Consider the following 14,355-nt stretch of genomic DNA (forward strand, 5'->3'; position numbering starts at 1 on the left):
TTTTTTCATTGTATTATTGTTATATTGGTCCTGTGAGATTTATGGTTTAAGGAGGTTTTATTTTGGTGTATTCTGAGGATTTGTTTCAAGACTTAGAGCTTCTTTTAGCAGTTCCTGTAGTGCTGACTTGGTAGTGGTAAATTATCTCAGCATTCCTTTGTCTATAAAAAACTGAATCTTTCCTTCATTTATAAAACTTACTTTCACTGGATACAAAATTCTTGACTGATAATTGTTTTGTTTAAGGAGGCTAAAAATAGGACCCCAATTCCTTCCAGTTTGTAGGGTTTCTGCTGAGAAATCTGCTGTTACTGTAATAGGTTTTCATTTATAAGTTACCTGATGCTTTTGCTTCACAGCTCTTAAGAATCTTTCTGGCCAGGTGCGGTGGCTCATGACTGTAATCCCAGCACTTTGGGAGGCCGAGGCAAGAGATCATGAGGTCAGGAGTTTGAGACCAGCCTGAATATGGAGAAGCCCTGACTCTACCAAAAATACAAAGTTAGCCAGATGTGGTGGTGCATGCCTGTAATCCCAGCTACTCAGGAGGCTGAGGAAGGAGAATCACTTGAACTTGGGAGGTGGAGGTTGCAGTGAGCCAAGATCACACCACTGCATTCCAGCCTGGGCAACATGAGTGAAACTCCATCTCAAAAAAATTAAAAAAAAATGTTAAAAAAGAATCTTTCCTTCATCTTGCATTTAGATAACCTGATGACTATGTGCTTAGGTGATTATCTTTTTGTGATGAGGTTCCCAGATGTTCTTTGAGCTTCTTATATTTGAATTTGTAGTTCTCTAGCAAGGGCAGGGAAGTTTTTCTCAATTATTCTGTCAAATAAATTTTCCAGACTTTTCGTTGTCTTGGATGGATTGGGTTAATTTGAAAGCCTTGTCCTTGAGCTCTGAAGTTTTTCTTCTGTTCGTTTGATTCTATTGCTGAGACTTCCAGTGCATTTTTCATTTCTGTAAGTGTGTCCTTTCTGGAAATCACAATTTCTAGAAGTTGTGATTGTTTTTTATTTATGCTGTTTCACTGAAGATTTTTTCTCTCATATCCTCATATCGTGTATCATGTTTTTGATTTATTTTTTCTTTTCCTTTTTTTTTTTTTTTTTTTTAAATGGAGTCTCTCTCTATCACCCAGGCTGGAGTGCAATGGCATGATCTTGGCTCACTGCAGCCTCTGCCTCCCGGGTTCAAGCGATTCTTCTGTCTCAGCCTCCCAAATAGCTGGGACTACAGGCGTGCACCCCTACACCCAGTTAATTTTTCTATTTTTGGTAGAGATGGGGTTTCACCATGTTGGCCAGGATGGTCTCAATCTCTTGACCTCGTGATCTGCCTGTCTTGGCCTCCCAAAGTGCTAGGATTACAGGCGTGAGCCACTACGCCCGGCCTAGTTTTGATTTCTTTATGTTGAACTTCATTTTTCTCTAGCACCTCCTTGATTAGCTTAATCATTAAGCTTCTGAATTCTTTTCCTGGCAACTCAGAGATTTCATCTTGGTTTGGATTCATTGCTGGTAATCTGGTGTGATCTTTTGGGGATGTTAAAACAACCTTGTTTTGTCATATTACCAGAATTGTTTTTTAGTTCCTTCTCATTTGGGTAGACTATATCAGAGGGAAGATCTAGGACTCAAGGGCTGCTGTTCAGATTGTTTTGTCCCATGGGATGCTCCCTTGATGTGGTGCTCTCCCACTTCCCATAGGAATGGGGCTTCCTGAGAGCCAAATTGCAGTGATTGTTTTTACCCTTCTGGGTCTAGCCACCCAGCAGAGCTACCAGGCGCTGGGCTGGTCCTGGGGAGTATCTGCAAAGAGTCCTGTGATGTGATCTGTCTTCAGGTCTTCCAGCCATGGATATTAGCACCTGCTCTGGTGAACACACCAGGGACGTGAGGTGGACTCTGTTAGAGTCCTTTATTGTATTTTTGTTTAGTGTGCTAGTTTTGTGTTGATTGGTGTGCAGCCAGGACGTGTGCTTTCCAGAGTGCATCAGCTGTGGTACTATAGGCAGAAAGCAAACTTGCCCTAGGGTGGGCTGGTTAAGTATTCAGGTTTCTCAGGAGGTGGGCAGGGCCATGGAGCTCTCAGGAGATTGTGTCCTTTGTCTTTCGCTACCAGGGCCAGTAGAGAAAGGCCACCAGGTGGGGGCAGGGTTAGGCGTGTCTGAGCCCAGACTCTCCTTGGGTGGGGCTTGCTGAAGCTGCTGTGGGGGATGGGGGTGTGGTTCTCAAGTCAATGGAGTTATGTTCCAAGGGGGATTATGGCTGCTTCTGCTGTGTCATACAGGTCACCAGGGAAATGGGGGAAAGCCCTCAGTCACAGGCCCCACCCCACCCCCATGCAGCCCACAGTCCTAAAGGCCAATCTCATTCCCGCTGTACCCCACAAACAGCACTGAGTCTATTTCCAGGCAGCTGTTGACCAGGGCTGAGAACTTGCCCCAAACTACCAGCCTCCCCTCTGAGAAAGCAAGCCAACTCACAGTTTTTTTGGCATCTCAGAAAGCCCATAGCAATGACCAGTTTCTTCAAAGGGTCTGTGGATTCTCTCAGCTTTCCTGTTATGTTGTTGTGGTAGTTCTTGGAGCAAGAGTTTATCATGTGAGTTTCCACATGCTGCTCTGTCTGTCCCAGTGGGAGCTGCAAGCTAGTCCTGCCTTCTATCCTCCCTCATTCATTTTATTAAATAGTAACATCTCTCAATCGTCTTCACCTTTAAATTACTCTGAAGCAAATTTGTCATGTTATATGTCAGCTTAAAAGTTCTTTAACTGTTTTCTATCTCCTTCCAGAAGTACAACATTCTTAATATGTTTCTGAAGACTTTCATGTTCTTAGCCCCTACATGATTTTCCAGGATAATTTTTCAATATGCTCCATCCTTTCCATCTTGCCTCCACCAGCCATACACAGTCTCTATCCAAGCGCCACAAGTTACTTTCCATATCTCAACCATTTCTGAGGTATAAATGCTTTTGTGAGTGTCTTCTTCCCTTCCTTGAATCAATTTTTCTATGTTCATCTGAAAACTGTGAAGGCTCAGTGCAATATTATTCAATTGTCAAAGTCTTTTTAAAAATTCTGAATAGTTAAAATCTCATCTGAAATTTTATATTACTTTTTACTTATTATTGGAGCCTCATTTACTCCTATTAAATATTTGTCTATTTCCTCCAATAAGGGATCTGAACCTTAAGAGACCATATATTAATTATCAGTATATTACCCCATCTTACACCGTGACAGAGTAGGTATTCAATGGCTACTTGAAGAACGGAAGTTTAAATAATTGAATATCCTTTAAGTGAATTATTTATATCTTATTAAAATTTTCACATTTTGAAATGTGTATTTTTTTCTTATAAAACATTTTCTACTTTGCTTCTGTATGCTGAATAGCATCCTTAGAAACAATGTTTCCTGGAATTATATAGCCTAAATAATTTCCATAGTCCTCAAATACTCATTCATGCTTTGCTGTAGTACCTTTCTTATGAATAACCAAAGGACAAAAACCATACTGAGATTCTCTATTAATGTAGGTTAGTAATTTTTAAAAAAGTGTACTGTTGTGTATTGTGTATTTACTAACATACTACATAGTAGAATTTATAATAATTAAAAATTAATCCATTAAAATAAATGGTGTAATCAGGGTTGTACCATTGTTGCTTCTATATAATTTATTTTCATTTACTGGTCAATTAAAAATATGGCAATTATCCATGAATGTATTTGTTTTCTTTTTTTTTTTCTGTTTTTTAATTATACTTTAAGTTTTAGGGTACATGTGCACAAAGTGCTGGTTTGTTACATATGTATACATGTGCCATGTTGGTGTGCTGCATCCATTAACTCCTCATTTAACATTAGTTATATCTCCTAATGCTATCCCTCCCCCTTCCCCCAAGCCCACAACAGGCCCCGCTGTGTGATGTTCCCCAAACTGTGTCCATGTGTTCTCATCGTTCAATTCCCACCTATGAGTGAGAACATGCAGTGTTTGGTTTTCTGTCTTTGAGATAGTTTGCTGAGAATGATGGTTTCCAGCTTCATCCACATCCCTACAAAGGACAGGAACTCATCCTTTTTTATGGCTGTATAGTATTCCATGGTGTATATGTGCCACATTTTCTTAATCCAGTCTATCATTGTTGGGCATTCAGGTTGGTTCCAAGTCTTTGCTATTGCGAATAGTGCAACAATAAACATACGTGTGCATGTGTCTTTATATCAGCATGATTTATAATTCTTTGGGTATATACCCAGTAATGGGATGGCTGGGTCAAATGGTATTTCTAGTTCTAGATCCCTGAGGAATCATCGCACTGACTTCCACAATGGTTGAACTGGTTTACAGTCCCACCAACAGTGTAAAAGTGTTCCTATTTCTCCACATCCTCTCTAGCACCTGTTGTTTCCTGACTTTTTAATGATCGCCATTCTAACTGGTGTGAGATGGTATCTCATTGTGGTTTTGATTTGCATTTCTCTGATGGCCAGTGATGATGAGCATTTTCTCATGTGTCTTTTGGCTGCATAAATGTCTTCTTTTGAGAAGTGTCTGTTCATATCCTTTGCCCACTTGTTGATGGGGTTGTTTGTTTTTTTCTTGTAAATTAGTTTGAGTTCATTGGAGATTCTGGATATTAGCCCTTTGACAGATGAGCAGATTGCAAAAATTTTCTCCCATTCTCTAGGTTGCCTGTTCACTCTGATGGTAGTTTCTTTTGCTGTGCAGAAGCTCTTTATTTTAATTAGATCCCATTTGTCAATTTTGGCTTTTGTTGCCATTGCTTTTGGTGTTTTAGACATGAAGACCTTGCCCATGCCTATGTCCTGAATGGTATTGCCTAGGTTTTCTTCTAGGGTTTTTATGGTTTCAGATCTAACATTTAAGTCTTTAATCCATCTTGAATTAATTTTTGTATAAGGTGTAAGGAAGGGATCCAGTTTCAGGTTTCTACATGGCTAGCCAGTTTTCCCAGCACCATTTATTAAATAGGGAATCCTTTCCCCATTTCTTGTTTTTGTCAGTTTTGTCAAAGATGAGATGGTTGTAGATATGTGGCATTATTTCTGAGGGCTCTGTTCTGTTCCATTGGTCTATATCTCTGTGGCTGCTGTAACAAGTTACTATAAACATAGTGGCTTAAAAACAGTACAAATTTATTATATTACAGTTCTAGAAGTAAGAAATCCAAAATGGGTTCCACCAGACTCACATTAACATATTGGTAGGAATGTTTTCTTTCTACAGGCTATAGGAGAGAATCCACTTATTTGCCTTTTCCAGGCTCTAAAGGTCACTCACATTTCCTGACTCATTGTCCTTTTCATTTATTTTCAAAGCCAGCAACATCTGGCCAAGGCCTTCTCACACCATGATGTTCTGGTTTGTCATCTGCCTCCCTCTCTAAGGACAACTGATTAGCAACCTTAATTCCATCTGCAACCTTAATTCTCTTTGCCAGATTAACTATAATTGATTCTAGGATGTAGAAACCTTTTAGGGTGATGTTATTCTTCATACTGTAATGGAAATATGCAGGAGCAGCCTGGTTTTAGCCAGCCTGAAATCATGACAAGTTTCCCTAAATAATCTTCACAGAAGGACTGAGTTCTAACAAATGAATTAGGCATTGCATAAATGGTCAGATTGCATATATCAAGACTGTGTTTACATAATGAAGGGTTTTACAGCTCTCTTTCCTCTCTTCCAACCTCCCTGTTTCTCTTTATTTCTTCTTTCTAAAATGTTTACTAAATGTGTACTGTGTGTTAGGCCCTTAAAAATAAAATGACAAAGATAACAAAATTCCCATGATTGGGGAGCCACAGTGTTACAGTGTTTTATATGTATATATATATATTTTTTTTTTGTATATATATTTTATATATTATATTTTATATATATTTATATCTATATATATAAAATACACACACATATGTAATTTGATTGTCTTTGGGTATATATATATATATGAAAACTATGTTGTTCCTGCATATTTTTATTGTGTTAGGAAGAATATTGTCTTCCTCCAAAAGATCTCCACATCCTAGAACCTGTTACAATTAGTTTGCCTGGCAAACGGAGTTAAGATTGCAAATGGAATTAAGATAATTAATCAAATAATTATAATGTAAAAATGGTAAGGCAGGTTTACTAAAACCTGTGTTATGAAATATTTGTCCCAGAAATTGCTTTATATAAGGAGTCCAAGTCAAATATATTGAGAAATGTTCTACTTTATAATCTCCCTGTGCCTTATCCAACTTACATTCTATCCCTGGGAGGATCACAAGGCACATTAGTAAATTACAAATTCTCAGGATTTCTGCAAGAGGGAAATCTGTTTATTAGATAAGTCCTTTCCAAATTTATATATTTAGTTTCATTGTCTGTAACGGGCCTATTCATTTCCTCAACAAATCTGTAAACATACTATGAAAACACTCTTCTAAAAGAATGAAGACAAGAAAATAATTTACTTTACTTGGTGATTTTGAGAGGTTAAGACAGTCTAGGCCAGGTGTGGTGGCTCACACCTGTAATTCCAGCACTTTGGGAGGCCAAGGCGGGCAAATCACTTGAGGTCAGGAGTTCGAGACCAGCCTGGTCAACATGGTGAAACCCTGTCTCTACTAAAAAGAAAAAAATTACCTAGATGTGGTGGCATGAGCCTGTAATCCCAGCTACTCAGGAGGCTGAGGTGGGAAAATTCCTTGAACCCAGGAGGCGGAGGTTGCAGTGAGCTGAGATTGCACCACTACACTCCAGCCTGGGTGACAGGGCAAGATTCCATCTCAATTAAAAAATAATAATTAATTAAAAATAAATAAATTAATTAAAAAGCCTGACTGAAAATTGAGATATTTAAGCTTCACTTATGCTACAGCAGGTGATCTTCAAAGAAGAGCTCTACAAACCTCCTGTCACACCACCACCACCACTTAAATATGTAGGCTGCTCCTCAGATGTTTTTCATGTAAATAGGAGAGCTTATTTTCTCTCCCTATAAATCTAAGTTGGACTTGTAACTCTTCTTGACCAAGAGTATGCAGCAGAAGTAAAGTTTGGGGGCTTCCAAGTCTTAAAAAGTCAAGCAGCTTGCACTTCTTCCCATTGAAGTCTAGCTGCCATTCTATGAGAAAACCAAGCCACATGGAGTAGAACAAAGATGTCCTTGTGAATGGCTCCAGTTAAACACCCATTTGACAGTGACAGCTTAAGTCATGGATGCATGACCCAAGTCAACTTCTTCCTGGTAGTCCCCAGCTCTCCATGCTACTCTGGCTGACACTATATTAAGCAGAGGTGGGAGATGCTTCTACCAAGTGTTGACAAATTGCAAATTCATGAGCAAATAATATGGTTTTTGAAAGTCACTAAATTTTGGAATAGTTTGTTACATATCAATAGATAATTGAAATATATGCCTTGAAAGAGAAAAAGAAATTTGGCTAGTAGTCTTAATACAAAAAACACCACACGCAAAGGAAGGTGTATAAATGACTATGGCTTGTTCCAGAAGCAAATGGCTCAATGTGACTGAAATATTGGGTGAAGGGAGGGGAGTACTGCCTTTAGGGCTTTAGAGATAAATAAGGTACAAATAGTAATAGGTTTTGGACTAGCATAAGGCTTTAATTAAACTATTCTAAATATATTCTGTTGTGTCATTTTTGTCTTCCATAGATTTCCCTTTCTTCTCCTAGTAAAAATCTTCTATTTGTCTTCTGGGAAACTACTCCTTTGTCACTTTCAATCTACATGTCTTGGGTGGAGCAAACATATATGAACAGTTATATTCACAAACAAAAAAATGTACACTCATGAGAGGTCCATGCTTGATTAATCAGATCATTATATGACTGGCCATAGTTTGGCTATAAAATAAATCTATGCATGACTCAAATTGGATAAATCTGGGTTAATCCTAGAAATTTTGCTTAGGTTACCAAGGATGCTAAACTGGGAAAAAGTGATTTTGGAATTACAGGAAAGTGCATGACTAAGAAATGAGCCAACAGAAAACATTAGGGCTGAAAAATAGAAAGAAATATAATTCTATGGAATCTTACATTCAGCTCTAATCTGTTTAGTTATGTTGGCCAATAATTAACTTTAAAAAAAAAATTTAGCTGGCTTGAGTTGGGTTTCTGTCACTTACAACCGAAAGGCTCTTGATTAATAAAGGGGAACATTATTAGATATAGAAATAATATAATTGGTTGTGCTCTAGAAAGATGACTCTGGTTTTCCTAAGAAGGCAAAGGCAGAACAAGGGTAAAAATTGCAGCAAATAAATAATGAGGACTTTCCGAAATACAATGTGAAAGTGAGTTACCTGCTTCTTAATCTTGTCTTTGTGGTGACAAAATAAAGATAGTAGAAGAAAGAATGAGACAACAAAATTGTCAATGATTGTAGGTATATAATAATTCGTATTTTAATAAGTTAATCATTCAAGAAATATTAATCTCTACCTATGTTTGACCATGGGTTCTCAATCCTGCTCCTTTTTGACTCAAATTTCTGAGGTTATTCTTGACTATTGGCATTAAAAAAAAAATCACCAGAAAATTTTTTGTGCAGCTAGGATTGCACCTTGATAAGCATAAAAATTATACAATAAGCTTCTTTAAAATATTGATTTACTAGCCACTACCTAGACATTCTTTTTAACTAAAAAATTTAATTATTATGAGTACATATTGTACATATTTATGGGTTACATGTGATGTTCAAACATTCTTAGTAAGATTATAGTAAAGTGGAGAATCGGTATTCTCCAAGAAAAATCATATGAAAACTTTGACCTACAAGGTTAGCACTTTCCAGTTCTTGACTCACTTTTCAGCAGAGATATTAGCAAATCACCAATTTAAGATCTATCACCTTAAGAGGATCTTTTTCTGTTTCTCTGGATGCAGCAGCAGGAAAGTAGAATAAGTCACGGGAGTTTTTGTGTCCACTAAACTGCCCTGATCTTAAATGGTCTACTTTTTGCAACAAGGCACAGGCTTATTTCTTTCACCACTTCCCAGACCTTTTAACAGTTCTTATACCAACCAGAATAGAAGCCCTCCTTTCAATTAATTAACTGGATGTTGGCAACTTATTTTGTTTGTGTTAAGAACTCCCACACTGACAGAGTACCTACTTTAAAAAAAGAAAAATAAATCACAAGATGACCAGTGTGACTAAAGCAGAATCAAAGAATTAGAAAATAAAGAGATTAAGTCAAAGAATCAGTTTAGGTTCAAATTGCCTGAGGACTCACAGGTCGTAACAAGAACTTTGACTTTACTCAGAGCAATGAAACATCATTGGAGGACTTTCCACAAATGTGACTTATTCATATCTTTAATATGATGATTCTAGATGCTCAGTTTAGAACAGGATAAATTGAGCAAAGAATAGAGGCACAGAGACCAGTCAGAAACTAATTACAGTAATTTAGACAAGACATGATAGTGTGTTTGTTCAAATTGATTGCAAGAAATTGCTAAATTGGTCAGATTCAAGAAATAATTTAAGAACAGGGTCAACAGAATTTGCTAATTGCATGAAGATATGTTAGAGAAGAGTCAAATATGACCCCAGAGTTTAAGGACTATGTAGGTAAAATAATTATTTTGTAATTGAAGTAGAAAAGACTGAAAGAGGAAGAGGTTTGGAATTGAAAGATCACATGTGCATTTTAAAGTTTGAGACTGCTGTTAGAAACACAATTAAAAATACTGAATTTTAACTTAGATATTTTTTCTTATTGACCCAAAGTTCAGGGTCAGTTCTGGGCAGAGAGTTTAAAACCTGGAATGATAAGGATATAGATATTATTTAAAGGCAAGGCATTAAATGGGATCACAATGGGAAGGAGTATAAATGGAACTTAAGGAAAGATTAAAGACTGAGCCCCAGAAAATCTTACATTAAGGCAGAGTTTTCAGAGCTATTGCTTGACTAGAGTAGCTTTAATAAAGAATAAGGAAATAGCGATAATGAGTAAAAAACTCTTCTTCAGACTTTTCTGTAGAGGAAAGTAGAAAGAGGACATGTAATTGTAACATAAATTGGGGTAAAGAGTTATTTTTAATTGAGAAAATATACTTTTTCACGTGGTATAGGAGACAAATATTGATGTTGATATTGATCGATATTGTTTCCTCAGAGATGGAAAACAAATGAGGTAAACCCTACTCATGTCTCAGCTTATTATAGTACTATCTTGATTTTTTTTTGCCAAATTGCAGGGAGGGGAATCCAGTAAAAAGCAGATGGATTCTATGAGTTGAGGAGACAAAGAGTCCAGAGAGACAAAAGGAGGAGTGGGGAGGCTATAGTTCACACGACACAATCCCAGGGAAGAGAGAGCTCTGTGAAGAGAGAATTCTAGATTTTGAGGGGCACCTCTCAAATATTTAGCAGAGTGCTAATTGGCACATGAATTTAAGAAACTACCTGACAATGGAGAAAGAACCTCTTTGAGGGTTAGTGGTAGTAGTTTAAAGTGCACATAAATGGCTGGTGGTTGTGCCTGTTCCCACTAGAGGAAAAAAAAAGCCTCATGATTAGTGCAGCATTCAGTAGAGCACTAAGAAGGTTCTTGCCCTCATAATGGGGGATAATGAGCCCTAGAACAATATTGCTATAGTTTAACCTATCAAATATAAAAAGATCAAATGGTTTCCAAGCCATTTAACCATGTCCCAGAACAAAATGCAAGAATATTTATAGGAATACAAAAAATTTCAGCACTCAACAAGCTAGAATTCAAAAATGTCCAGAAATGTATTAAAGATTGCTAGTTAAGAGCAGGAAAATACAAACTATAATAAGGATAAGAACTGACTAATCAAAAGGGATCCAGTAATGATGCAGATATTAGAATTAGCAGACATGGATAGTAAATAGTTAATACATCTGAGTTTCAGATTTCCAAAAAGTGAAATAGAAGCATGGAAGATTTTTAAAAGAATCTAATAGAAATTCTAGAGATAAAAATAGTGATATCTGAAGTGAAATAACACCGAATAGTGTTAATGGCAAATTAAACTTTGCAAAAGATTAGTAAACTTGAAGACATGGCAAAGAAACCCATTCAAAATTAAACACAGAGAAAAGAAAAAAACCCAAAATTGAGAAGACCATCAGTAAGCTGTTGAAAAACTTTAAGCAATACGTAATTGGAAACCCCCCCCAATAAAGAAGAGCAATAGTGATACAACAAAGATTTGAAGAAATAATGTCCAAAGTTTTTAATTTTGATGAAACCTCTAACCAAAAAATTCAAGAAAATTAACATAAGCGCAGAAAACATGATTAAAAGTACTCAGAAACACATCATAATCAGATTACTTATAACCAGTGATAAAGGGAATATCTTAAAATAATAAGCCAGAGCACAAAAGACAGAGAAGCAAAGATAATGATGAGAACAGACTTATCACCAAGAATCTTGCAAGTGAGAAGACAGTGGAGCAACATTGATTTAGTCCATTTTGTGTTGCTGTAAAAGATTACCTGAGGCTGGGTCATTCATAAAGAAAATATGTTTATTTAGCTCACAGTTCTGCAGCTGTACAAGAAGCATGGCATCAGCATCTGCTTCTGGTGAGGGCTTTAGGTTGCTTCCACTCATGGTGGAAGGCAAAGGGAATCTGGTCTGTGATGACATGGTGAGAGAGGAAGCACAAAAGAGGGGGAAGATGCCAGGCTCTTTTTAATAGCCAGCTCTCAGGGAACTCTCAGTGGAAGTAACATACCTGGGAACCAACAAATTGAGAACTCAATTGCTACTGCAGGAATAGCACCAAGTCGTTTATAAAGGATCCGTCTCCATGATCCAAACACCTTCCATTAGGCCACACCTTCAGCAATAGGGAGGTTTGGGGGGCCAAATATCCAAACTATAGCATCCCACCCTTGTACCCTAAACCTCACGTCTTGGTCACACTACAAAATACAACAATTTCTTCGCAAAAATCTCCCAAAAGTCTTAACTTGTTCCAGCACCAACCCCAAAGTCCTAAGTCCAAAGTCTCACCTGAAACTCAAGACAAGTTTCCTCTGGCTATAAGCCTGTAAAATGAAAAACAAGTTATTAACTTGAAAGATACAATGGTGGAAGAAACATTGGGTAAACATTCCCATTCCAAAATGGAGGCATGACAAAAGAAACGGGTAACAGGCCCATACATGTCTAAAACACAATGGAGCAGACATTAAATCCTTAAGCTGCAAAATAATTGCTTTTGACTCCATATCCCATATTGGTGGAAAGAATGGGCCTCCAAAAACTTGGGCAGCCCTGTCCCATGGCTTTCCTGGGTGCAGCACACATGGCTATTTCCATGGGTTAGAATTCAATGCCTACAGCTTTTCAGATTGAATGCTGCTGTTTGCTCTACAATTCTGGTGTCTGGAGGGCAGCAGCCTCCTTTCCACAGAATGTTTTTTTGCATGAAGTGGTATAACATCACTTGAATGTAGACTAGGATAAAGAAGTGTACCATAAATCTTAACCATCAACTTTAAAAAACAACAGTAATGACAAGAGTTATTATAATAGGTCAACAAACAAGATGAAGTGAAATCATAGAACAGTGAAAAAGAGTAATAAAGATAAGTTGAGGCAAATAGAAAACAAATAGAAAGATGATATACACAACTAGTCATATCAATTGCATTACATGTACATAATCTCAGCACTCCAATAAAAAAGACAAAGATTATCAGATAGGATATAAAAGCAAAGCTTAAGTATTTGGTGCTTATAAGCAACATTCTTTAAATAAAAACATAACTATATTAAAGTACTTTATTTGGGTTGGAAAATATGAACCATGTTAACACTAGTTAAAGAAAGATTAATTTTTCTATATCCACACTAGAAAAAGTGGATTTCAAAGAGAAATATAATAAAGTATCACCCTTTTAAATAAAAACCTGAAGACTAGATGTGAGCTTTATCTATTTCAGCAAATAATTGAATAATTTATCTCTGAAAATAAAGTTATCTTATAAATATCATTATCTAACTGACATAAGTTGCAAAAAAAAAAAGAAAATGCAAAGGATGTATGTGGCAAGAATAATAGTATAGTTACAAAGAAAGACACCAAGTTAATTCCCTGATAAATATTTGCTTGTGGTATATAAATCATAATACAGAAGGATAAAAATGATTCAGCATAATTCATATTTTCTTTCTTCAGTACATTAGGTCCCATGAACTTAAACATACAAGCTTATGGGATTGTCAATAAATCAAAAGATTATCTTTCTCTTTGTAGTACAAGAAATGAATTTCAATGGCAACCAGAAGATACTAGACATAGATGGAACACTTAGCAATATTTATGGCAAAACATTGTCTAAAAGCATAACCAAATTATTTCTGAAGATTATTACCGAAGGTTTACCCAATAATATCCTCATACTTTGATACTCTCACACATGAAAGATCTCCCCACTGGCATATCATTTCCGCTTTGGTTTTATAAGCTAAATCTTTTTATTCATTGAAACACTTATTTGAGAATTAGGTCAAGAGACACAGTTCTTGCAAAATCTTACTATTATGGCTATAGGCATTCCGGTATACACCCCATCTTTTTTTAAAAAAAATGCTTAAGATCTTGAACTATGAATATGTAACTTTTTTTTGTTTCTCTCTGTGGGTTACATTTTGGTATCACTCTATGTATTTTCAAAAGAATCTTCTTGCATCTTCCTGAAGTTTATAATGGAATACTACAAGTCTCACACTTGGGGAAAACACATTTAGAGAAATTAAATCATTTCTACAATGTAAAACAGTCAGTATTTGACAGAGCTGAGATGAAAACTTATTTATTTACTCAACAAAACTTTATTGAATGGCCAGTACATTCCCATCACTGTTCTTGGTTTTCAGGCTACATCAATAAATAAAATGAAAAAAGAGGAAAATAAATCCTGCCCTTTGAAATGTAGATCTGTCTAATGGGGAATCACATGATACTATTACTGTCTCGTATAGCTTCTTCATCAAAGAAAGGTGAAGTTTTCAATTTATTTCCTTGAACAAGATGTTCAATGATGTATTTGATATTTCTGTGAAAATGCTGCTAGAATTTTGATAGGGATTACATTGAATCTATAGATCATTTTGGGCAGTTCTTAGTCATTTTGTGTTGCTATAAAGAAATACGTGAGGCTGAGTAATTTACAATGAAAAGAGGCTTATGTCGTTCACAGATTTGCAGGCTGTACAAGAAGCATGGCACTAGCATCTGCTTCTGGTGAGTTCCTAAGACTCCTTCCAGTCAGGGCAGATGGAGATGGACAGCCAAT

The sequence above is a fragment of the Gorilla gorilla genome, chromosome 9 (genome assembly GCF_029281585.2).
Source record: "Gorilla gorilla gorilla isolate KB3781 chromosome 9, NHGRI_mGorGor1-v2.1_pri, whole genome shotgun sequence".
In the NCBI taxonomy this organism is placed as follows: Eukaryota; Metazoa; Chordata; class Mammalia; order Primates; family Hominidae; genus Gorilla; species Gorilla gorilla.